We start from the raw sequence: 27446 nt of genomic DNA, 5'->3' as shown, positions 1-27446 counted from the left end.
ATTGCATTGTTGCATAACCATTCCCCTTGCAACCCCCCATAAAGGCCTATGATAAGGAGGGGCTTTCACTCTTGGTCACGTACTTCTGTTACTCTTGCATTCCAACTCTTGGCCTCCCTAGGACCTGTTTGCTCTCTGGCTTCCCAGGGACAGACTCTGAGGACAGGTAACCCCTAAACATAGTTCCCGTATGTCTTAATTCCTTACTCTCTGTTCACAGCTTGGGTGTGACAGTGAAGATGCTAATGGTAAGATGCTTTGTATTTCTAATTTGTGTACTTTGAAGAGTTCCAGGAAAGGTGAGGCCTGGCAGTAATAGAATATGGACAGAGAAGCCAGGAAAAGGTGAATGTTTGCAGCTTTATAAGTGTGTCCAGGTTATTCACTGTATGTCTCTTAGGATAATTTATATGTTGGGACATAGGTCTTCAGTTTAGTGGATGGACTTCAGGGTAATGACCATTTGTTCCTCTCAGGGTTTTGATTCAGACTGGATTGCCACATGGACTTGTCATTTGCTAATTTCTAGTGGACCCTGCCATCACCAAGCTTGGTTAATAAACACTCCATAACACATCCTAGACTTGTCTGGGGTGAACTCTCTTATACCCTGCAACTAATTGGGCATATTCAAATTTGGTGCTGAATAATCATTGTTCATTTCTAATTTTATTCTGCACAAATCCTTCTGGTTCAGTTGGGTTTCCACACACAGTTGTGTATTGAGGGCTAGTGGGCCAATGTCACCAGGCCAGCTTCTACCACTCCAGAGTGCTGTGGGAGAGGCAGGGCAGACATACAGGGGCGCTCTGTTAGTTCCACCATGCTGACACTGCTGTTCTCACAACAGGCACCCTGTCACTCCTCCATCTCAGCACTACAGACACTTACGCTGGAAGCTTCTTTGTCAGCAGGACTTCTCTGAGTATTATGGCCTATTTAGCTGCATCCTTGGGTTCTACCCATTTGATGCCAACTCCCAGAGCTCTCTCCCTGAATATGGGTGATTTGTTACTTTTCGCTGATTTAGTTAAAAACATCACTAAAAATCAAACTCTCATAATTTAATTTGCAAGCTTTGAACCTTTCATCCTCAGGCTGATCAGGAGCAGTCCCAAGGCAAGGAGTAGCAGAAATGGGCTGTACCAATGATGTTCCTCCTATCCCATTTTAGAAAGAAGTAAAAAGCTTTCCCAAAGGTCTTCCTTGTAATTTCACATATATCTTACTGGCCTTGCTGGTGATGTGGCTAGCCTTGGTTGCCGGGAATTCTGGCAGAAAAAATACCTGGCTTTCCAGATCTGTAGTAGTAGGTAGCAATAAGAAGGAATCTGAGACTGCTGTTGGATCGGTCAATTGACTACTCAGTCTACCCAAGGGAAAGAGAGAGCAGGGGAAAGGAAAGAGATAAAATAGAAAAGGAACAGGGTGAGGAAGAGGCAGGAAGAGAACAGAATCATTATTTGCATTCATCATTAAATACTATTGCAAACAAAAGCAAAAAAACCAGAACCTTCCCTATGGCAATTTTTCTTCTGTGATACACTGTTCTTCCAAGAACACTACTTTGTTCCATAGATCATTTTCATTTTTTCAGTGTTAAAGTATGAAATATTAAAGTATGAAGACAAGTACAGAGAAAAAAAATGAGTCTCCCACATACACACTCATTGGATTGAACAAATGTTGACATTTGCCATAGTGGTTTGCGAGTCTTTGTCAAGTTACCTGGCCTGGTGCTGGTCTCTTCTATCCTTCCAATGCCATGACAACATCTCTATTCCTAAGTATCTTGACCTTTTCTTAATCCCTTTTTGAAGAAAATGCAAGTACATTGCACAAATGCAAACTCACTGATGGTCCTTCAGAGCCCATGTCAATAGCAACCATCACTGCCTAGAAGTTGAGCAGCCCTCCCCTTAGCTTTTGATGAAACATGCTGCATGGCTGTATGTTTAGACAGCCAATAAGGAGGTTGGAAGTGAACTGTCAGTGTCATATGCTTCTCATCTGAAATGTGAGCCTAAATTATTTTCTCTCTTCTTTTTACTAAAGAACTATGTTCTTTCTATCGAAACCCATTACAGACAGTGAAAAAGCCAAGGCAATTAAGCTCATGGCAAGGAAGAGATAAAACTATGACCACTAAAGTCACACCTGGTGGTCCCATTAAAGCTTAAGAATTGTGCATGTTAGATACTTTCTAACTGGAAAAGCCTAGAGGAATACCTCCAGTTTGGGTTCTCTTTTGACTAGAACCCCTTCATCTGAAGGGAAGGAGTCTTTGGCACTCATTTGCAGGCTTTCACTGGTCTACCCTCTTCTACTTTCATACCAATGTTTCCTCATGCCCCTGCGTTGCTCTGGTTGCATTTGAATTGCATCTGAATTGTATCGTAAAGATTGTCTAGCACACAGAAAACCCATCTTGGACTACCCTGGTGACGTTGCAACAGGTGAGGCTTGGGAGTCTAGGGTCGCACACATGGTCATGCTAGGCTTGTGGCTCTGATGTTTCCAGGAAGCAGAACACCCTGCACCATGTTGAGAATACAGATTATAGATTCCATCTACTCTTTTGTGGTAGGTCAGGAATGAGGCCCCGAAATTTGCATTTCTCACAAGTTCCCAGGCATGAGGCAGGTCTGGGGGTCCACATTCTGAAAACAACTCTTCTGGGTAATCATGGCTGCTGGTGGTGGTAGCAGTGAGCAGGTGGGGGAGTGATCATTCATCTCATCCATAAGCAGTACTTTTGAATTCTTGTCCTAGCACCCACTTCAGGTTGTCCACCACAAGTCCATCTCCTGTCTTCTTTACCAACAGAATCTTGATTTTATTAACAGCCACAATAGAACCAGCTTCATAAATACTGCATTTTATAGATTCCTTTCAGCCAGTAGTGTTTAGGTTTTTATCAGTGAGATCTAAATTGACATTAGCAGGTGGAACTTTTGGACAGTGGTTTTGGACAGTCAACCCAGACAGAGAGGGTTGACTGGTGCCTGGTTGAAGTCTTCTACCAATAAATTTGTTCATCACACATTTTTCAACTTCGTTTCCCTTCTTTTCTGGAGTAGACATGGTGCTGCAATGGTTTTAGTCACCATGAGCATGCAGCTGACAAGGAAATGCTTGGATGCATCACAGGACAGAGGTGCCTTCTCCCTAATGACATCACGGGTTGTATGGTAACTGTGAGCTGCCTACTTCTGGACCCCAGATTATGTGAGAAAGGAGAAATCTTGCTTATTTAAGCCATTGAGTGTTCCATGTTCTATTTTACCACTGAAATTCTTAGCTGAGCCATCTATCTGTTCAAAACTGGTCTCAGAGGTAAAGAAGGAAAACAAAAGACAGGTCTCCTACCTTCTAGAAATGTGTGATGTTGCTGTAAAGACAGGAAACAGGCATTCATGCAGGAAGAATGTGGAAGTCCATGGGGTTAAAACCAACAGCAGCCAAAATACCTGCCTGCCCCCAACATGCCCTCCACACCCCCAGCACACTAAGGAACAGTCCTGGAAATATGTCAAAGAAAGGGTTGGTGAAGCTGAGTTAAGAGCGTGAATTCAGGGATCTTGAGATAAGCTCAGCTGCAGGTACTTGATCTTAGACATATCAGATCTTATAGGGAAAAAGGAGATGCTGGGGAATGCTCATGTCTGTAAGGAGAAATAGTGCAGCATCGTCTATAGGACAAGAGAGAAATCAGGAGGAACATTATGGAACTCTCAGAAATGCCAAGTCTCAAGAAAGAAGAGGAATAATCCAAAGATGCCATCCAGAGGCTTTGGGAGTTGGGACGTGAGATGCTGGACAATATAAATGTGGGGTGTGGATAGACAAGGGCAGTGGCTTCAACACAGAGGCCTTTGTGAGGAAAGCATCCCAGGATGATGAGCTCCCAGGGCTTAGTTCCTGGTTAGAGGAGCTGGAGGAACCCCTAGGCTCAGGGAGCAACTTCCCCTCTCTTGCAGGCCAGGCTCTCATGAGAGCATCAAGGACTTACAGGGGACAAGTTGATGGGGAACAGACCAAGGGCTGGGTGAAACAAAGTGGCTTAGATACTACAAAATCACTCGGAGGGGAAGGAGTGAGAGAAAACTTGAACAGTACTGTGAGAGGACTTAGGAGTATTTAGGAGATCGGAGTTCTCAGACTGTTACTCTCAGTCTGTCGCCAGCAAGCTGGTGGTTCTCCTCCCAGTTCTACTGCCATGTTGCTTGCCAGGACTGAGTATCTGACACAATTAGGTGTAGGTGGTACAGTTCCTAGGGTAATTACTAAAATCTTCTTCACTATTTTAGCTAATAAAAATATTCATATGCTTTTAGAGGGTACAGGGCAATATTTCAGCATGTGTATAAAATGCAAGCTGACAAAAATCAGGCCATATTTCCATTTTCTTATGTTTGGAGCCTATCAGTTCTTCTCTTACACAGGTGGGAACTATAGTCACCCCATCCTTGTGCTATGGAGCAGTGAAACCAATGCTTTTCCTCTGTTACTACCCCTTCTCAACCATTCCCAGCTTCTAATAAAGCTGTCTATGTTCAACTTAATTTCTTTTAACTTTCACACACATGAAAGAAATGCAGCAATTGTTTCCTGGGTCAGGCTTATTTCATTTAACATAATGACCTCCAGTTCCAAACATTTTCCTGAAAATGTCAGGATTCCATTCTTTCATATAGCTGAATATCACTGCACTGTGTATTCCATATTCCTTACCCATTTTTTGAGGGACACTTAGGTTGATTCCACATCTTGGTTATTGTGAATCGTGCTGCAACGCACAGTGAATCTTACATAAAGAATAACAATGCGGTAATTCTAAGAAGTTTAGTATTTGATTGTACTTTCTCTCCTGAATGTTAAAGCTTTTCTGACGGTCCCTTTCTTTCTGTTGTAACGGAAAAGATCTTTAATATTAACTTTTTCATACCAAATATATGTGATAACAACAGAGAGAGGCAAAATCCAACTGGAAAAAAAATTATTGCTCGATTGCACTGCTTCCAAAAATCTTAACACAAAAGAGCAGAATTTGGTTACTGATTCAAGTTCTAGGAATTTGTGACTACTTTTTGTTTTTTAATAAGATAAATTGTATGTTGATGCTCATTATGACTATGGAGCTGTTAAGGTGCTCAGTAACACTTTGTCAATTACTCATGATCTCACTCTCCAGAAGGCCTATATTTCCCCATTTTCCAAACAGACAATCATAAACAAGCAAAAGGGAAACCTAATCAATGCAACTCAATGAAACAAGTCACTTGGTAGACTGCTTTAGTACGAGAACTGAAGTCTTCTGTGTTATTGCTATTTCTAAAATTAGTAACTGTGATGGAAAAAAACGCTCACTTCATACACCTGCCCTGAACAGAATTTCAAGTGAACAGAGACCAGCATGCATTAACTTTTATCTCTGCTGCTGTAAAAGGAAGCACAACAACAAAAGGCTCTGAGCAAGGAAGCATAACGTGTTCACATTCAAGACAAACAAAGGCCCTTTTCTTGTGACTCTCCAACTGCTCACATCATTCAGGAAGTTCTTCCACATTCAATGAAATGAATGCAATGGTCTCCTTGCCCCGCCCCCCATACAATTAATTCTGAACACTTGTCACATCCGATTTGCCATTCACTCTTCACGGCTGAAGAGGTCTCTGGATTGAGCATACACATCCATTCACTGCTGCTGGCTATTACTCAGAAAGATCCAGTAATGCTCTTTGGAACACAGGCTGGACAAGGAGTTCTAGGCTTCCCAAAATGCCCAAGGAGTGTCACAGGCGCTGGCATCAGTCCCTGCCCTGGAGAGAGAAACAATTCCTTTATCTGCCTCTTTCCTAGTATAACCTGGGTGAAGAGCCAAGGCACTTCCAAGCTACAGGGAGACAACTGCCTTCTCAAACAGCCACAACACACCAGCTGACTTGCCACATATAAAAACCTAGCACGGAGCTAAATGCTTTTTTGTAGGTTTAACTTCCTGAAATTACGGAAAGAGAAAGATGACTTGTGTAGAGCATGGGAGGAAAAACATACCAAAGATGTATGCTAAAGAATAGTTTTTATTAATATTTTCCTTGAATCTATAGATTCAAGGAAATCTATAGACTTTTAGAAGCTTCCCAGATTATTCTGACATAACAAAAACATTTAAATGAATGTAAAATACAATCAATGGTTCCAGCCAGGGAAAACAGAGCATAAAATGCTGGAAGATTCAGAATGAGTTTCATGTATGTTGGGTGTAAACACTCTTGGTATGTGCCCTTATGTCTTCAACTACATGTGAAGCATAACAAACAGTGCTCTTCCAATTTTGTCATTTAAGTTAGGTATTTGAGAAGCAGATCTTTAATAAAAATATGACACCTTTAATGAAAGCAATAGCAACCATGATGAGCCCAGTTTCCAAGTCAGAGAATCATTTAATGAGTGGACCTGGATCAGCAGTTCTTCAAATAGATCTAGCAAGGTGTCAATAGGTTAACAGGTTAATCTAAGAGAAATGTTCCATGGTAAAATGCACTTGAGAAATACTGAATTAGGGGCTGGTATTGTGGCAGAGTGGGTAAAGCCACTACCTACAATGCCAGCATTCTGTATGGGTACCTGTTTGTACCTCAGCTACTCCACGTCCAATCCCTGCTAGTTGGAAAAGCAGAAGATGGTACAAGTATTTGGGCCCCTGCCACCATGTGGGAAACCCAGATGAAGCTCTTAGCCATGCCCAGGCCTGGTCATTGTGCCTTCCGGGAAGCAGAACAGCGGCTGGAAGATCTAACTCTAAATAAATAAACAAACAAACAAACAAACAAATAAGGTTTTTTTGAAAGAAAAAAAAAGGTTTGAGGTTATTGTTTTTGTATTTTTGAGTTGCTTGGAAGACAAAGCCTCATGTGTGTTTTTCCTTAAGATTTATTTATTTAGGGCCCAACACGGTAGCCTAGCAGCTAAAGTCCTTTGCTTGAGCATGTCAGGATCCCATATGGGCACCAGTTCTTTTTTTTTTTTTAAAGATTTATTTTTTTTTATTACAGTCAGAAATACAGAGAGAAGGAGAGACAGAGAGGAAGATCTTCCGTCCGATGATTCACTCCCCAAGTGAGCCGCAACGGGCCGGTGCACGCCAATCCGAAACCAGGAACCAGGAACCTCTTCCAGGTCTCCCACACGGGTGCACGGTCCCAATGCACTGGGCCGTCCTTGATTGCCTTTCCAGGCCACAAGCAGGGAGCTGGATGGGAAGTGGAGCTGCCGGGATTAGAACCGGCGCCCATATGGGATCCCGGGGTGTTCAAGGCGAGGACTTTAGCCGCTAGGCCACATCGCCGGGCCCATGGGCACCAGTTCTAATCCCGGTGGCCCTGCTTCCCACCCAGCTCCCTATTTGTGGCCTGGGAAAGCAGTCGAGGATGGTCCAAAGTCTTGAGCTACTGTGCCCATGTGGAATACCCAGGAGACGCTCCTGGCTCCTAACTTTGGATCAGCTTAGCTCCTGCTGCTGCAGCCACTTGGGGAGTGAATCAGCAGACAGAAGATCTTCCTCTCTGTCTCTCCTCCTCTCTGTATGTCTGACTTTCCAATAAAAATAAATAAATCTTTAAAAAGATTTATTTATTTGAGGGGCCGGTGAAATTAGCTAATCCTCTGCCTCTAGGCACCAGTGTCCCACATGGACACTGGTTCTTGTCCCAGCTGCTCCACTTTCCATCCACCTTCCTGCTTATGGCCTGGAAAGGCAGGGGAGGACGGCCCAAAGCCTTGGGACCCTACACCTGTATAGAAGACCCAGAAGAGGCTCCTGGTAACCAGATTCGGATTGGTTCAGATTTGGCCATTGTGGCAATATGGGGAGTGAACAAGCAGATGGAACATCTTTCTCCATGTTTCTCCTTCTCCATAAATATGCTTTTCTAAATATATTTGAAAAGTAGAATTAGAGTGAAAAATTGAGAGAGATTTTTCATTCGCTGGTTTACTCCCCAAATGACTACAAAAGGCTGGGCCAAACTAAAGTCAAGACCTTCTCCAGATTTCTCACATGAGGCCCAAGCACCTGAGCTCTCCTCCACTGCCTTCCCAGGCCATCAGCAGGGAGCTGGACAAGAAATGAAGATGTTGGCATTTCAGGCAGCAGCCTTACCCTAAAACTTTTGTATGTTTAATATACAAAAGTCTGAAAACATTCCCCAAATTTATTTAATGATGAACTACTTTCATTCTTGGAACATTGTGTGGGATCAGCAAAGTAGAAGGTATCCCAAATCAATGAGCTACAAGGAAGGAAATGTGTGAGGGGGAAGGAAGAAAAGTAACAAAATTATGAGTCATTCAAAGTTATGTGTATCTGATACAAATCATCATCCATAAGATATTTCAAGGTGGAAAGAGAAAGGGAAGTACATGTCATTCTAACTCAAGTTCTTTACAGATGCAAATTATGGGCATGGGAAACAAAACTTAGTACCCATCACTGAAGTCTAACTTGGCTTTCATGTTACTCGGTTGAAAAGAAAATACACACAAATATACTAAAAATGTGGGGGAAAAACATTAAGGTTATGATTAATCAAACTCTCTGATTTCCACCCCCTCCACATGCACACTGAATGAACCCACCCACCCACACTTCGTGGACCCCACCTCGACACACAGGCAAACTGCAAATACCTAACATGAGCAGCCACTCAGAGCCTGTTTGGAGCTTTCAACACTGACAGCACCAAGCATCAGAAGCACGCAGAGCACATCCTTTCATTCACCTCCCAGCAGCTCTCTGAGTCCGAACCTCCCTATTGTCGTGCAGTGTTATGGTCTGAGTGTGCTCCTCCAAAACAACGACAACAACAACAACAAAATGGACAGTGACACTTAATCCCCATTGTGCAGATGTTAACAAGGAAGGCCTTCTGTAAAGAGATCTGGCAGTGTAAGCTGTGCGTTCACTTAAGAGCAATGTCTTTGTCACTTCTGCTATGTGAGGACACATAGGTCAACCATGTAATTGGTGAGTAACAGGTCTTCAGGAGCTTTCCTGGCACACCGATCTTGAACTTTCAGCTTCCAACAGAGTAATAAAGTCCATTGTTTGTAAGACAGCAGCCTGAGGGGACTGAGACACATGTCTATCAGGGTGTTAACTCAGCAGGTGTTTTTTTTTTTTTTTTACTTTTTAAATTATTTATTATTTTAATTCATTAATTACATTGTATTATGTGACACAGTTTCATAGGTACTTGGATTCTCTCCACCCCTCCCCACACCCTCCCACCATGGTGGATTCCTCCACCTTGTTGCATAACCACAGTTCAAGTTCTAACTCAGCAGGTGTTAAGGAACTTTCTGCTGACTTTCTCCTATCTGCTGACTGAAGTTCCTTCTCTGATATACTATATTGTATTGTGTTCTTTTCATTTCCTTGTTCTAACTATCCAACTCCGAACCTTCAGTTTCCAGAATGTCCCTGGCTCCCCAATCTAGCAGAAGTGTCAAATTGTGAATCTTACCTTCCACTGCTGGAGGCGAGTTTGGCTTCTCCTGTGACCCAGTTCTGGCTGTGTGGAAGCAATTCTTAACATCAGCCGCTCAGCTCAAACCTTGTCCAGAATAAGAGGAATGTGGGATCCTAGGCTAGGGACTCATTTCCACTCAGTCTCTGTGTTTTGGACTAAAATTGACCATTAGACTCCACTTACTAGAAATCCAGTTACAGGAAAAAGTAAGTGAATTAAGTGTCTGGCCCTCTGTTATCATACAGAGCAGCTAATACAGAGGTTACAAGTTCAATAGCTTCTAGAACACACAGGAAATTTAACTGGGTCTTGAAGCCTGTACTGGTGGGGAAGTGGCAAACTGGGGTGTGAGTATCTTCTAAAGAGGGGACCGTAGCTCAGCTGTTGTTGCTGAAAATGCAAGCCTAACATTTGGTATCTTCAGAAAGAAAACAGAAAATTTCAATCTGCATGACTTTCTGGGTGGTATGTGGTCCATATAGCATACATCTGTGGGTTGGAGGGTGCTCTTTGATCTAGAATACCAATTTGGAAGAGAAATAATTAGCTGCTTATGAGACAAGTTAACATGATTGTTATGAACACACATTTCTGGAGCTAGACTCCAAACTGCAGCCCCACCCTCACTGTCCTTTCACCTCTTGGTCTCAATCTCCTAGTGTCTACTTGGCCGGGTAAACTAACAAACGATTTTCAACAGCATTAGGCATTTGGCTACATGATAACTATTTACAAGTCTATTTTTTAACATCTCCAAGGAAACCTGAACAGTCCAGCTGTGGAATATCTTGGGTGGCAGCTACACTAACATACCTGATTTGGGTTTATGATTACCGGGATGGAAAGACATTTTGGAAGCAAAGATGGCAAAAAAAAAGTCAAATCACAAGGACTCTTCCATATAACAGCTTTGGCGGCACAGCCTGAAAAAACAGAGTGCCCATCAAAAACCAACCCACCCTACCTGCTGGTAACGTTATGCGGAATGAGATCTGATGAGAATAAGGAAGAATTTCTTTCTAGGGTTAATAACCTTCCATAAGAACTAGAGAATTAGGCAGTAAGAAAGTAAATAGTTTCTTTTATACAGGAGCAGAAACAAGTAACTGTTAAATTCTCCACCTCTGATGGAATTTGGCAGGGAACTAGGCAGAAAGTTAAACGCAATGATTGGGGAGTTGGCACTTGGTCCTTGCTGACAGGCAGAAAAGGAAGAGCTGACTGAAAGACAGCTCGAAGAGTATTCTGTCTCCTCCAGAGGCAATTAATTTCCATCTTCTGCAACAGCCTGCAGACTCCATAGCCCACCCTCACCCCCATCTCCTTCCCACATGCAAAGTTAAGAAAACCAAACCCAGTTCAAACACAAACATCCAAATACTGGGAGAAGCTGGGTTGATCTACAGAAAGACACAATGTGAACCTTCCAGATGCAGCTGCTGCTTCCAGACTTCTAAGTCAATGGCTCAGCCTCTGCCCAAGCCCAAGAACTGAGCTGGCTTGAGTCCCACAACTGAGGGATGTCAAGAATATTCTAGAAAATGAAGCCTGCAGTTCTACTTGTTGCAGACACAGAAAGATGAAATCATTCCCTTGCGTAAGGGAGTTGTCTCAGCTGTCTGAAACGTGGCAGCAAGTTCTGTCTGGGGTCACTGTTAGGAAGCTGGCTTGGTAGTGTGTACCAGCTGCTGATGGAGCCTGAGTACCAGCAGCCTCTTAAAACTGACCCAGTCATTTTTATCCCAGTGACAATAGTGGTCACACTCTATCCCCGTCTTGTTTCAAACAAGTCCGTTGGTTGCAACCTACAACATGGAACAGCATTTCTGGGCAAGAGTGCTTTCCTGAACTGCATAGGATGAAAGTTCCTGTACTCACTTTTCCTACTGTCCCTACTCTTTGTCTCTGCAACTCACCACCTTGCCACTATTCTGTTATCTTACTATTCTATTTTCTAATTTCTCTGGTCTCATCAGCATGTCTTTTTTTTTCCTTTTTTTTCTTTTTATTTATTTAGGGCAAGCATCCCATATGGGTGCTGGTTCAAGTCCCAGTTATTCTGCTTCCTACCCAGCTATGGAGCTAATGTGCTTGGGGAAACAGCTGAAGATGGCTTAAGCCCTTAGATTCCTGCACTCATTTATAGGACTCTGAAGAAGCTCCAGGCTCCTGGCTCCAGACCAGCCTGGCTCTGAGTGTTGTGGCTATTTGGGGAAAAAACAGCAGACAGAAGATCTGTTTCTTCATTTCTCTCCAATTGCCTTTCAAATTTAAACAATAACCAGTTTTTTAGAGATAGACTCAAATATGTTTCTTCACTTTCCAGATGCCTCTGGTGGCCAATGCCACTTTAGAGGATAATTTCTTGGCTTCTGTGTTAAATGAGATTTATGTAAGCTGTGGGTCATGATGCCCACCCCTCAATTTATTCATTTACTCATTTATTTTTGTTAATGGCAGAGAGGAAAATGAATAAGCACAGTATGGAAATATTTCAGCTCAGGGCTGCTACAGTTGAGCCAGGGTTGAGGCTTTGGTTTCAGTCTTTGCTTTTTCTTACTCCCAAGTTGTCCCTAAAGCGACCTAGCATCCTGTGCAAAGATGAGTTTGAGACTCAGTAGCTGGGCCCAAAATGACCCTCCTTAAGATATGATCAAAACAAGTTCATGAATTATCAATTATGCTGAAACACAAAAGGAAGTTAAATGATTGCCAAGGTCTTGCAGTTAGAAATGAGTTAATATGGCATCAGTAGTGGGGAAGACAGGTGAGCATTTAGAGGCTTCAAGACACCACCATCATTTTTATTTTTCCCAGCTCCTTCCCTGTCTGTCCTATGTTCTTTCCCCCCTCTGATCTGTTTCTTGTGTGTTCTCTACACCTGTGAGGTCATGTTCTACCCCTTCATGGCTGATCTCCCTTCCATCAGAAGCCCTGATGTTTCTGTATCTGGATGTGTTCCAGGCATCCAGATGTTCTGTCATTCCCTCTAAACTTGAGCCTCCATTTCAGAATGGTGTCCATTCTTCTGCCTCACTGACCAGTTCTGTCAGGATGGACAATTCCCCAAGCCTCTGCAGCTCTCTATCCAGCTGAAGCTGTTTCTCACCTGCATGGACTGTCTTACAGGGCCAAATAGCCTCTCCAAGATGAGTCATTCCAGTGCTCACCCTGCACTCCCAGAGGTCTGTCATCTTATGGAGCCTTCTTAACACTTCTGGGGGAATAATGGAGGGGTCTCCCAGAAGCAGTCAAACGCTTTGCCTTGCAAGTCCTCACAAGTTCTTGGCTATAACTTGTCGTGTGGTCCTACCCACCCTTGTATGTCTAGAGAAGTGGACACAGACGAACAATAGAAGTTTTGCCATCCTCCTAAGCCAGATTGTTAGGCTTGTGCCCAGCTCCTCTCTAACTCAGGACATATGACAGATCTCCTAGCTCAGTGTCATTGCCATGCACTTCTAGATATCACTTCTGGCCATCTTTCTATTCCACCCCCAAATCACTGCCTTATAATTCTGGTCCTTCTGTTTTCTCACCTACATCATAGAAAACACTTCAACTTTATTTAAATAGAAAATACTTCTACTTGAAGGGCAGAGATAGTGACAGAAACATCCATTCATATGCACAGAGAAGCAACAGATGGCTCCTGTCTCCTGGTTTACTCCCCAGAAACCTGCAATAGCTGGAACTGGGGCTATGCTGAAGCCAAGAGCCAGGAAGCACTACTCAAGTAGTTGAGTCATCATTTGCTGTTTCCCAGTATGAACAAACATTAGCAGGAGTCTGGGAACAGGAGCGCTCAAAGTGGCATCTTATCATGGTACCAAACACCCACCCCAATTTTTTTTTAAATTGAGAGGCAGATAAAAACAGATGGATAGATATGTGCTGTTTTGCTCTGCAAATGCCCACAAGCAGTCCCTGGCTGGGTCCAACATCAGGAATTAAATCCCCATCTCCAGTGTGGGAGGTACAACTCTAGTTACTGTAGATATCACTGCTGCCTGCCAGGGTCTGCAATAGTAGGAAGCTGGAATTGGGAGCCTCAGGTGCTCTGATATGGAATGCAGGCATATTAACCTTAGGACAAACATCTGCCCCACAATAATCATTTCCTTAAATGATGGATTGATTTGAAAGACAGAGAGGGCAGAGGTCTTCCCCTCCATTGATTTACTCCCCAAGTGATTGTGATGACCAGGGTTGAACAGCCAGGAGTCAGGAACTCCCATCAGAGTCTCCTCTGTGGGTGACAGGAGCCCAAGTACATGGACCATCCCGCACTGACCCCCCAGGTGCACCAATCTAGCAAGAGCTAGAGTGGAAATACTATTTGGTCATTAAAAAAAAAATAGAACTTTGTTGTTATTTGCAGCAAAATGAAAGGAAACAGAAGGCATCATGTTAAATAAACCCAGGCTCCAGCAGATGGGAGACCTCTCTCCCTCTTTCTCTGTAGCTCTGCTGTCCTGGCTCAAGCCTTGTAGCTTGTCACTTTCCACCAGGCCAGACACAGCCCCCAAACACATCACAGCATTTCACAGGGCTGTGTCATGACACATACCCTTTAGAAAGGAAGCTCAGACTCCTTCACCTCTTGAACAAGGCTTGCTTTCCCCGTAAGAGCCAGCCCAGTTTATCCACCTTCAGTGAAGCCTGTCCTCTCCCATTCCATCCTCATTCCTCAAGGAAATCATTGCTCCCAGCCCTTCACTGTATCTCTCTGATCACCTGTCTTATGCCACACAGCAATAGACCACATACCAAATTACATGATAACAAAATTGAGAAGAAACAAGCAGGTTGAAATGCAATACCATTATTAAATCATGGTGTGACTATGGTCTATGTAGGAATACAAAATTTCATCAAAACACACAAAGGCTTTCTGATTTTTGAAGTGTGCCTCTTCTTTTGATCAATTCCATTTTCATGAATATACTCCAAGTATACATGAAAAGATCTTGTTATAAGTATTTCAACTTATTTACAGCATCAAAGTAAGGGAGTATAACTAAATGTCCAATGTTTGAGAATCAGATGGACTCATGAGGATATCAGGGAGTATACTATATAAACTGTACAAGAAACATTATGTAAGACTAGAACCTTATAAATTGGCATTAAAAGATGTCTATGCAATCTTCCTTACTTAGTTTAAGAAGTACAAGTAAAACATTAGAACATGGGGGCAGGTGTTGCAACACATTCGGGAAAGCTGTCCTTGTGATGTGCACATCTTACATTCCAGGAGGCTGGATGGAGTTTCACCTCTGCTTCCAATTGCCTTCTGCAAATGCACATCCTGGGAGGCAACAAGTGATGGCTCAAGCACATGGATCCCTGACATCAATGTGGAAGACCTTCATGAAGTTCCTTGCTGCTGACCTTGACCTCCTCAGTCCTGATTGCTGTGGGCATTTAATGATGCACCACAGGAATGAAAATTCCTCCCTACCCCTCACTGTCTCTCTGCAAATTCAAATAAATTAAAAATTTACAAATAGTAGACCATAATATTATTTTTCACAAAAAAACACAAATGCATATATACATATGCATACTAAAGAGATGAAAAATATACCAAAAACTTAACGGTGGATCATTCTGGAAGATGGACTTTTGACAAATAGGCATTTTCTTCTTATGTATAGATTTAAATTGCTCCACCACAAAATCATCTAATGTATATAAATTTAGTAAATATAAGTTTTTTTTAAAGTAGGTTAGATTCTTTAAAACTATGGTTCTCCAGTTGAGTGGGCACAATAACTACCAACTACCAGAAAGGCTGGAACAATGTGGTCCCAGGTCCGGCTCTGACCTGTGCTGCTTCAGAGAGGCCCACAACTTTCCATTTTAAGCAGCATCAAGGCCATCCTCACACCTCCCTTCCCTGATTTGCATGCATCTGCTCTGAAGCAGATTGCATCAAAGTGGACAGCTTGCAAAGCTGTCCACTTTGAAGGACAGCTCTAGGGGAGCAGGGGTGAGTGGAATAATGAGCTCCCCCTAAAAAGGTACACACTTCACAAACCCCAGAACTTGAGGGGTATATTGCCCAGGGGAATTCAGGTTATACACGGAATTGACCCTGCTGACCAACTTAGAGTCTTACACTGGGTGTCTACTCTGGCTTATTTGGATAGAGCCAATATCAACACAAGAAAGGCAAACAGATCAAAACCCAGAAAAGATGTGATGACAGACACAGGGTGAGAAGGAGGCCATCTGAGGATTCAACCCACTGCTGCTGGCTCAGAACGGGGAAGGGGCCATGAACCAAGGGAGGTGGGCAGCCTCTAGAAGAGCAAGGATCAGGTTCTCTTCTCAGCTCCAGAGAGGACCAACCCAGTGCACACCTTGATTTCAGCCTAGTGAGCCTCCATTTAAACTGCTACTTCCTGAACTGTAAGAGCCACCTGATGTTCTTGCAAGTTGCTGGGTTCATGGTAGTTACAGCAGAAAAAGAACAGAGGAGACTTAGATCCTTTTGGCTAGTGTAACCAGTACACATGAAAGGCAAGGGAGGAGTCTCTTTCTGGCCCATGGGAAGTGCTCTGCAGGAGCTTGTTAAACCTTGCCCCTGTCTTGGGTGGTCCCATTGTGGCCAGAGCTGCCTTAAAACAATGTACACACAAAAGCTAAATTGGAGGTTGATAATATGGATAAGAGAAGGAGGAGCAAAGAACTCATAAGGAAATGGGGTGAGCACAGCAAGGCAAATATTTTAAGATCATATATGTGATATTTAACAAAAATAAAAACAAAAATCTTAAAGAATACAAATAGTCTACTTTAAGTCCACCACCTGAAAATGCCAATCTAAAAGAACAAATACTCTCACCGGTAACAAATCATCAGGTGAACATAGCTGAGTATCTGCTATTGTGTTCTACCACATGTAGTTGCATTTCTTACATTTATTACTGCAGTTGAGACTTTATGAGACAGGAAGGAAAGGAGGAAATTGAAGTCCTTTAAAAATACACACTTCTCCAGATCAAGTTGCCTGTGAAGCCTGACTGTGTATCCAGGTTGTGGCCCTCCAACCAGGCGCCATTTGTGTTTCACTGCACAGGCTGCAATAGGCACAAAATGTTTTTCTGGCTCCAGAAACCTCAGGAGGTATCTCCTGGTCATGTCACTGATGCTACAGAACAATTTCTCAAATTTGCAAAAAGATTCATCACCAGATTGCCTACAGTTAATGAGAATATTCTATTCCCTGATACTATGGCATTCTCATTTACATGTTTTCAATGATTATGGGTAACAAGGAATTAGATGTTACTATGAATTAAAATCTACAAGAAATAAAAAAGCAACATTTCATTGACAGTACAATGTTAGCTAAAGTTTGATTAAGGAGGATGACCCGTTTTTGGACCCCAGAACCCATGTGGGAACCCTAGAGGAAGTTCCTAGCTTTGGATCAGTCCAGTTCTGGCTGATACACCCGTATGGGGAGAGAACCAGTGGTTTGGAAGATCTCTCTTTAACTCTACCTTTCAAATAAATAAACAGACCTTAAAAGAATTTAGGTACAGGTCCTTTAAGAACAGAGGTATCATATAACATGTCTACATAATAATTATTAAACTATTCTAGAAATGGTGACATTTTCTGGAACATGGTTTTTCCCTAACCAAGTTTTCCATTTGAGACCATGGCGATAAACACCAAGTCCATCCAGGAGCTGTGTGGTCTTAACAATGACATGTGTGGCCCTTCTCAGGCTTAACCAACATCTGAAAACATTTAGCAGGTGCTTCACATAAACTGCTTTTTTCTTTAAGATGTATTTTTATTGGAAGGCAGATCAGATTTCCGAAGAGAAGGAGTGCAGACAAAAAGATCTTCCATCCACTGTTTCACTCCCCAAATGGCCACAATGGCCAGAGCTGAGCAGATGTGAAGCCAGGAGTCAGGAGCTTCTTCCAAGTCTTCTATGTGAGTTAAGGATCCCAAGGACTTGGGCCACCCTCTGCTGCTTTCCCAGGCCATATGCAGGGAGCTAGATAGGAAGTGGAGCAGCCAGGACACAAACTGGTGCCCATACGGGATTCTGGCACTTTCAAGTTGAGGACCATCTGACCATGCCAAAGGGTGAGACTTCTGCTGGGTGCCAGCCTGTGCAGCCTCTGAGTGGACAGCCCTTAACGTGTGGCATGTTCTGGTTGAACAACAGAGGAAAGCTGCTTTCTTTCTCTCATGACTTGTGGAGAAGGCTTTGTTCTCACAGATATTCCCCCACACTGAAAAGGGAAGGAAACAGCGTGTTCCCTAGGGGTGACATGGGTGTCAGAACTAGGTATATCAGGAGTCCAACTATGGGAGAAACATGAGCCAGCCCTGGCAGACACCCAGATCATGAGGTGGGAGAGACTTAGTTTGTTTTATATTTTCACCATCATTTTTTGAAGAAAAAATAAAGAATTTATATAAACACATATACATTACTTAGTAGAATGTGATAAAATATAAAGTATATACTACATATGACTGCACAAGTCCAACTTCTCTCTTGCCTTTTTCTGGACAGATCTACATTTTTCAGGTAACTACCTCTCTGATGCTGGGCTCTTAACTGCTTTTCACTTCACCCTCCACCCCACCCCACTGCCATGCTTTTTTCTAGAACTAAGTAGTCCAAGTTATGAAGAATATGATTGATTAATTTCTAATAACAAGGGACACAATTTTCATTAGTTTTGAAAATCACAAAGACAGTCCTTCTCCCACTGACTTCAGTCTGACATGTTTTCCCTCTAGCCTCTAGGGAAGAGTCCAAGCCAGGAGGTGCGCTCTGGACATAGCCCGGACAACCAAGTTACCAAAAGAACATATTTTCCCAGCTTTCTCTGTAGTTCATGATTTTCTAACAACATATAAATATGTGAAGCTTTTGTTATGGCCCAGCACTGTGCCTCAGACATTTATCTTTTATTTCATGTCATCTTCCCAAGTAAATGAGAAAGGAGACTGTTAATTCTCAGCTCATAGTAAGGCTCAGGAAGTAAGGCTAGCATACAAGCTCAGAAATCATGAGTGTCAGGGTTGGGTTCAAGTCCAAGGTGGCTCAGGCTGGAGTCTTCTCCCAATCCTGCCCCAAGTGCCTCCCTGGAACTTACCCATCCCGTCACTTCACAGCCTTCTCCTTTCCTTTCATGGGAGCAGCATTCATGGGGGGGGCAGTGGGAGGTGTTAAGAGGGACGAAGATGGAAGCACATCTGTCGCCTGTGACTCACTTCATCAACTTTGAGGTTTTTATTTTTTCCTGGACTGACTTGCTTTGCCCATCCCATCTGGATCTTGGTGCCACAGGTGCAGGATACAGCTTCTTTCCATTTGTCAGCTCGGCCTCTGCCAAAGACTCACACGTGGCTTTTCCAAAGACTGAATCCCCTCTGCCTTTTTTTTTTAAGTCTTAAAACCCTTTCTCTGAATCTGGTAATTCATAGACAACAGACTCAAAGCGGCACTAAACAATAGCAAAACTACTATACCAATGCATGAGGGGGGAACCGGCTGCGATCCTGACAACCTCTTAACAGGAGGTCATGTGCGTGGAGCAGGAGGGCACTCCAGGGTGGAGCAGGTGGTAAGGAGGAAGCTTGGATCCCAACCACGAAGACTCCCAGATCTTCACCACAAACTATTAATACGAGCAACAAGGACTACATCCCAACTGCCTAGGAGACCACAGGGAATTGGATGCCCTCGGAGGCCGAGTACTCTGAGGTCACCCACCCTCAACCGGAGCTTCCACAGAGGATGGAAGAAGTCCAAACACTACCGTGCAGAGGCCAACGTCATCGGAAAGACAACCAAAAGCCCTGAGCGGTTCGCAGAAACAGAAGAACGATAAACGTCCTTCGGGACCAGGGAGGAGAGCTTTCTCTGGTCCGAGCCTGGCTCCACCTCCGGACCCCCACCCTCTCTCGCGATGACCATCGGGATTGCTTCCAAAACCCCTCATAGCAAACAATCATACAAACTAAAAAAACCTAAAATAAATAGACAAACAACAAAAAGTAGAGCCTGGAATCTGACAGGCAAGAGCTGGCGTGGATTGGCTCATGCCTCGCTGGGTGGGACACAAAGATTAGTCACTCCTCACCATGGTGTTGGGGATTTCCCTGCACATCCCCCCAAAAAACAAACAAACAAAAAAATGTTCAGCACCTTAATTGTCGACAAATGTCTTGTTAGAGTTACAAGTCAGTCTTGATTACCCTAAAATCTGCCAAGATCAGCAAAATTATACTTCAACACAACAAATGGCTAAATACTAAAATGAAATAGACACGAGACAGCTGAATGGTACCTTATAGCCATTTTAAGGTATATAGCAGTCGGTTCTGTATATAAAACTAAAACTGAAATGTCAATGGGCTAATCATAGGTTGTGGTTAAGAACTTGCTTTCTTTCTTTCTTTTTTTTTTTTTTCGTAACACACTGGTTACTCACAACCATGTCAATTCCATAATGTTGCAAATTGCTGTTGATGTTATGTTGGGACTCTTGGTTGAATGGGATGATATTCTGCCTGCTCTAACAACAGACCAGAAATGGTCTCCCCAAAAGACTGTTCAACCCATCTGGACAATAAATAGCTGGACTTTATACTTGGTATATGTTTACAAGGAAAGAATCTTGATTGAATTTGAACTGTAATACTGCATCAAGGTGGAGGAATCCACCAGGGGGGAGGGGCGTGGGGAGGGGTGGGGGAATTCCCAGAGCCTATGAAACTGTAACACAATGCAAAATAATTTAGAATAAATAAATAAATAAATAAACATAACGTTTGACAACAACAACAACAACAACAACAACAACAAAACAAATCCTTTCTCTGAATTTTTAGTTTTCAGCCTAGGCTTCTTCCTTCGTCTTAGGCCCATTCACAGCAGCCAGGAGAATCTAGTGAACATCTCTCTGTGACTGATTTCCTCAAGTAACAGGTGACTCAGGGACAGCTGCTGCCAGGGCCAACTCCAGGACTCCATGGAACTATGTTCAGCCCCTTTTCATTTCACGTGCATTTTGGGAGAAAAAAGAGCTACTGCTGAGGGTGAGGAGGAGATGTGGGGAAAGGACTAGCTCAGTGATATCAAAGACCTGGATGAACTACAAGCCTGAGTGGATTTAAGAAGAGTCCCCTGGTAAAAGAGTGCACCAGGGCCAACTGGGGAAGTGGGCTTTAAAAAAAAGCTTTGAGGGCCTGGTGCTGTGGCCTAGTGGCTAAAGACCTCACCTTGAACGTGCCGCGATCCCATATGGGTGCTGATTCTAAACCCGGCAGCTCTGCTTCCCATCCAGCTCCCTGCTGGTGGCCTGGGAAAGCAGTCGAGGACGGCCTAAGGCCTTGGGTTCCTGCACCCACGTGGGGGACCTGGAGGAAGTTCCTGGCTCCTGGCTTTGGAATGGTGTAGCACTGGCCTTTGCGGTCACTTGGGGAGTGAATCATCGGACGGAGGATTTTCCTGTTTCTCTTCTTTCTATATATCTGACTTTGCAATAAAAATAAATGAAAATAAAGAAAATGATCTTCTGTTCACTGATTAACTTCCCAAATAGCTGTAGTGGCCAGAGTTGGGCCAGTCTAAATCAGGAGCTCTTTTGGGTCTCCCACAAGGGTACAGGGACACAAGCACTTGGGGCATCTTCCTCTGCTTTTCCAGGTACACTAGCAGGGAGTTGGACAGAAAGTGGAACAGCCAGAACTTAACTGGCACCTCCATGGGATGGCGGCTTTACCTGCTACACCACAGCATCAGAAAGTCTGATCCTGTGTCCCCATTGCTGAGCAATAAAACAAAGTCAGGATATGGGCATTATCCCCTGGTATGATGAGTTCTGAATGTATCTTCATATACTGTGTATAATTTCCATTAATCTCAATCAACCTGATGGAGCCCAGGGAATGCAAGCACTTATAGCCGTAGGGGATTCAGGAAACAGAGCTTTTCATTTCAAATCACCTGTGCAGGCAACGCTAGAGCCTAGTGCAATGTGTGATAACGCAGTTATTCATCTAGTCAAGGAGATCAACCACCAACAGGACTGTGATTAACAAGCATCGCACAGTACGTTTGGATGTTAGACTGTCTGGGTTGATCAGAGTCGGTGGACTCTTTACCACAAGAGTAGAATCCTAAGCATTGAGAGAGTAGACAGATGAAGGGAACACAGCATTTTCAGTTACCTAGGAAAAGCATATTTGTGAAAATTACATACGAAAAGTCATATTGCACATGATCTCAGGTGACGGTACAAATTTTCTATAAAGACAAAGAATACTGATAATCTATTTGCTACAAAAGTAGGTGAGAGTGATACAACTCGTGTGCTCTCCTCTGCCAGGGACTGATTTAAAGACTCAATGGGAAGAATTTAGGGGTTCTTCCTCATCACTCACAGACATGCACACCTCCACATCTCAGATTGTGTGCATGAATTCCAGGAGGCAGCAAAGAGTACACGGGCATGGACTTAGGCATTTATTTTGGTGCAAATACTTTTTCAATCCCACATACAGAGGGGTTTATCAAAAAGCTGGTGGAAACATGGAAAAAATTACAAAGCAGTTTCAATTGTGTAAAGTTTATCTTGATTCAATTTCCCAACAAACTAAAAAAGGCTTACTTGAAAGGTACAGTGACCAAGAGAGTGGAAGAGACAGACGGCTTCCATTCACTGGCTCACTTCCCAAGTTCCCATAACATCTGGAGCTGGGCCAGGCTAAAGGTAGGACTGTGTGCTGACACAGGGACCGTTCACCAACTGCCACCTCATCTGTTAATGTTTGTGAAACTGCAGGTGTACTCTGGGTGGCCGCAGGCCACCTGTGTCTGAGCATACAAACTGCTACTTACTGGCGTGGGACACAGGGATACCTCAACAAATTATATTCAGTGGAACCCTGCACTAATCTTCCTCTTTCTTCTTTCCCATGACCCCTTGAACCTTTGGAGATTGTTCTTGTGAAACACCCCTCAACTTCCTGATCTTCCTAGCTGAACCACCTAAGGCTTAGATCATGATACTCTTTTCTAGCAACACCCACTTTCCAGAAATCTCATCCAGGTTCATGGATTTAAGCACCATGGATTAAGAGAATCACCAAATTGTGTTTCTCTGAGCGCTAGCTCTCAATCACAGATCTGATCATCTGTACTTTCCAATATATTATGGGCATTTGGACTTAATATATCTTAAATGGCTCCTTTAGTCTTCAAATCCTGTCTCCTTCCCAATCTTTCCCATTCTGTTAATGTCGATTCCATCCTAGTTGCTTGAGCCAAAACCATACTGTCGCTCTTGACTTCTCTTGTACTCACAATCCAGATATTAGGAAATCCTGTTGTCTAGATCATCCTAAATATACCCATAAGCTGGTGACAGAGGGTGGAAGGCACATTGCACCTGTGCAGCAGCCAAGGCCCAGCCCTCTTAACTGTGTCATTCCCCTACCTCTTTGGTCACCTTTCACACTGTGCTTCCTAGGGTTTGGAGGGAGGGTGGTGCAAGCCAAACTCCCTTCTCTGACCTTGCATTTAAGGAGAGCTCCCAAAGAGATGAACCCAGCCTGTCTTTCTAATCCTCACAAGGTGTAGGAACCAGGCACATGGAGTCTCAGTCTTCCTCTTCTTGGGGATTCTGACATTCTGGCAGGAAGTCACAGGTCCCCAGTGTGATAGACCCCTGAATACAGGAAAGCTATCAAGATTTTCTTCAGCTGGCTTCCTTTCCTCAGTTGCCACTGTATTTGGCAATACTAATTACCTGATTTGAAAATCTCCTTGGATGGAAATAATTTTTGAAATGTCATGGAATGTCTTGTTTTCTCTTTTCATGTATATGTGACCATGGTTCTGATTACTCAATGCCCAATCAACTCACAAAGGGCAGGCAGCTCAGGCAGCTCCTTGCTCTGCCACTTAGCGCTGGAGCACCTGAGGGAGCCACATCCACTCCATGGAAGTCAGCCAAGCTCCAGGTATTGCAGCAGCCTCAGTTCTACCCAGGTACCAGAAAGCCCTCAGTCAGGCTGAATATGTTCCCATCACATAGTCAACTTCCATGTCTCAAGATCAATCCCCAGGCCTCACCCCAGCGTCCCAGGAGTGTGTGACACAGTGATTCAGAACCTTCATCATTAAACAATTTCTCCTCCTGATGGGCATTCTTCTTCCTACCCCAAAGCACAGTTTTCCTTTTCCCTGCTGAATTCCTATGTAGTGATGAGCTCACCATGACTGCAGCCACCTGAGACGTAACTATCATCTTGACTTTTCTGTGGCCCAGGACTCCACCTAAACTCTATGGGACAAAGTGGTGAAGGTAGCCGGCTGAGTCACCTTCTGCAGGCTGGTGTAGGGGGTGCAGCAAATAAAACCAGTTGCCTGCGATGCCAGCATCTCAGATGAGTGCTTGCTCTAGTCCAAACTGTGCCACTTCCAATCCAGTTCCCCATTCATGTGCCTGGGGAAAAGCTGTGAAAGACTGAGTGCATGGGCTACTGCCACCCATGCAGCAGATCCAGATGGAGTTCCAGGCTCCTGGCTTCAGCCTGGCTCAGGCCCTGCCCACTGACTGTGGCCATTTGGGTAGTGATGCAGCATATGGAAGATTGAGCATGCTCTAACTCAGCCTTTCAGATAAATAAATCTTAAACTATGTATCAACATGGCTCTTTATCTAAAGCATCAACTCCATAATAGTATTACCTTTGTGTTCCCCGTCCCCGCCATTCTATCTCAAGTACTAGCACAGAGCCCAGCACATTGAATCTCAGAAAACAGAAAAGATAACTAAATGGATGCAAAGGAACACATTAGAAATTTCTGAAGTGACTTTGAAGCTCACTTCAACAATTACAACGTTCATTTCCTTTGGATTTCTAACTCAAGATGACAGGTGGTTTCAATTCTATACTTTAGATCCCTCAGGCTTATACTTTGGAGTTTTACTGGCAAGAGGACTTAATTTATACAAGATCTTTGTTTGAATTTCATAATGATAAGAAGTTTGTGACATGGAGGTACTATCACACTGGTGGCAATTTATTAGTATTTAATAAATGTTAATGAATGTTGTCATTTAGCCTTCTAACAATCTCTGATGAGACTACTGAATGATGTGGCGTGACTGGGGAGAATACTTTGAGTAATGCGTGCATCATCGACAAATTCAGCATCAAAGGACATTGTTCATGCATCAGCAACGCACTGTTTTTGCCCAAGGAGTCTGTAGGTATTCATTCAAACCAGAGTCAGTTGCAAATTAGGGGACTGTGGGTCACAATGAGTCCAAGTGCAAACTCTCAGGGGCCTGCACAGTGTCCAAGACAAATAAAAACAGGTTTTTAGTTATGTGCCGAGAAATCAGATGACGGGTAACATCAGATGCCCCTTTTCCGGCGCTGCTTCTCTGCTGCCTCCCTGAGAAGGGAGGAAGCTTTCCAGTTAAGCACAGGCCACTTCCAGGCATTGGATGATGGCACTTGTCTGGCTGGCTGCTGTAGGTGGCACTGCTAGTGGATGCAAGCAACTGGCCCCTCCATCCCTCTGGTTTCAGAGGGCTCCAGACCGTCTCCCTCCACCCCCCACACTTCAGGGGATAGGGAGTCCCAGAATTATGGGCAAGCGCCCACACTAAACTTGCACAGACCTGCTCCTGAACCCTTAACATAGTTATAGGTGTCCAGGATCCCAGATTTCCTTCCACAATTGGTCCTGGCCACTTCCACAATCTGTATGAGCACTTGCCTGACTGTAATCCTCCCAAAGGCAAACAGAAATGTGGATGTAGGGGGGAATGGGGTGAGCTGAGGATGCAGCCCGAAAATGTGAGGCAGGTTTCCAAAAGATGTCCACCTCCCAGGCCACAGCAACTGTGACTCCTTTACCTTGCATGGTAAAGAGGTAGTACAGATACGATGAAGGGAAGGATCTTGGGATGGGCAGATGATCCTGGCTTACCTGGATGAGGTCATGGTCGTAAAGTGTCTTGACAAGGGGAAGAGAGGAGGTCCATAGCTAGCATCAGATGTGACAACAGAACCAAGAGTCCGGGGGCAATATGAGAAAGACTATGAGCCAAGTACAGGGAGCTTCTTAAAAATGAAGAGGAACCAGGAAACAGTCTCTCAGGGCCTCCAGGGGGAACACCATCCTGCTGAGACCTTGAGAACTTCAAGCTAACAGGTTTAGGCGCTGAGTTTGTGGTAACTGATGACAGCAGCTGCAGAAACTTCAGCAGCAAAACCTTGGGGGGCTCCCATCATGAGAAGGCAGCAAAGCAAATGGAAGAGAAGGCAGAGGGAGGGCTGTGGGTGAATGAATACTCTACGCTCTTCTGCTCGGAACTTCTGTTGTGAGAGGCTCAGAGAGACTGTTTCCAATGAAAAATTCACGCTGTAGTTTCCAGTGTGTTCTAATTGTGGAGCATCCTGGCTTGCGGAGGGGGTGGATTAAAATCCTAGGTACTGTCATCACACTACCATTTAAGTGATCCATTCATTTACACATTGGTCATAACATTATCCAGTTTGCTACAGAGTAACTGCATAAAATCATGCTAAAGCAGATCCAAGAAGAACACTATTTCACTGGGACTGGAATTCATGTATCTTTCTGACAAGTTTCAAACCAAATTTCTTTGTATCAAATTTCTCAAATATTTACTTTTGTTTGCCGTTCCCAGGAAACAGAGGAACTAGAATATGGCATTCTGCTCTTTAAAAATTGGGGAAATTAAAAACAGAAAACACACCAGGCCATCAGCATGGGTGTAAGACTAATTCGCCAGGAGAGAGAATGAAATGGGATAGTGTACTCTGCTCAAGTCAGCTTCCAGCTTGCCCCTCACAAGGCTGAAAAGTCCTCCTCCCCCTACCATAGAAAAACGATTGCTTTGATGGCTTAGAGTTATGGAAAAATGACTTTCCAATAGGAAAGCAGTTGATGGGACTGAGTATTTCAAACAATGGACAGAGCAAACAACTAATAAGGAAACATTTTCTTGGATTTTCTATTTAAACTTGGGTGATTTGGGTAAATTTTTTTGATTGTATATATACACACCACAGTCATATTTGACAAATGAATATAGGGCTTGAATTTTGCTGTAGCCAATGAAGTTGCCACCTGCAGTGCCAACATCCTATATGGGCACTTATTCAAGCCCCAGCTGATCCACTTCCCATCCAGCTGCTTGCTAATGAGCCTGAGGAAGCAATTAAAAATGGCTTGAGTGCCTGGGTCCCTGCAGCCCACATGAGAGATCTGTATGAAGTTCCTGGCTTCAGCCTGCCCCAGTCGTGGCCCTTGTGGCCATTTGGGAATCAACTAGCAGATGGAAGATCTCTCCCTGCCTCTGTATCCCTCTCTGTAATTGTTTCAAAATAAAGATTAAAAAAAATGAGCACCTGCATTCCATCCTTTTTAAAAAGTCAATATAGAACAAAAAATTAAAATCACAAGAAAGAAAATGCACTCCAGATTTTTTCCTGGTCCAATTATTTAAAAATTGTAAGTTTACTAGAACGACTCCAAGAATCTGTCAATAATACTGAAATAGACTGAAAAACACAGATTAACTCTTCCGGAAGTCGCCAGCAGGCTAGAGCTGCTGGGAGGTGTGGACTGCACGCCAGCATTTGACAGGGTTCAAGCTCTGAGAGAGTCCTCACAATTCTGAAAGTCAAAGGTTCTGTTTTTGTTTTTGAAGAAATGTTCCAGGAAAGTAAGATTTTTGACCATGAATCTTTCTCCAAACAGACAAGAATAAAATGGAAAAGAGAAAATGGGGAAAGTGGAAAATGGGACTTTCCAGGGACAATGCGACAATGCTCTGAAGCAGAAATTTTTTTTTCAAAAGAGAAGAGTTGTCA

At 43.6% G+C, this 27446-nt stretch overlaps 1 protein-coding gene across 4 annotated transcripts in view; it reads right to left on the bottom strand.

Moving 5' to 3' along the window:
• The window catches only part of NCALD (neurocalcin delta), a 389065-nt gene that overhangs the window by 132792 nt on the left and 228827 nt on the right, over positions 1-27446 (bottom strand). The window lies entirely within an intron of this gene.

This window comes from Ochotona princeps, chromosome 9, assembly GCF_030435755.1.
Source record: "Ochotona princeps isolate mOchPri1 chromosome 9, mOchPri1.hap1, whole genome shotgun sequence".
Taxonomy (NCBI): Eukaryota; Metazoa; Chordata; class Mammalia; order Lagomorpha; family Ochotonidae; genus Ochotona; species Ochotona princeps.
Note: the sequence above shows the minus strand (reverse complement) of the source record. Positions and strands in the feature narration are given on the sequence as shown.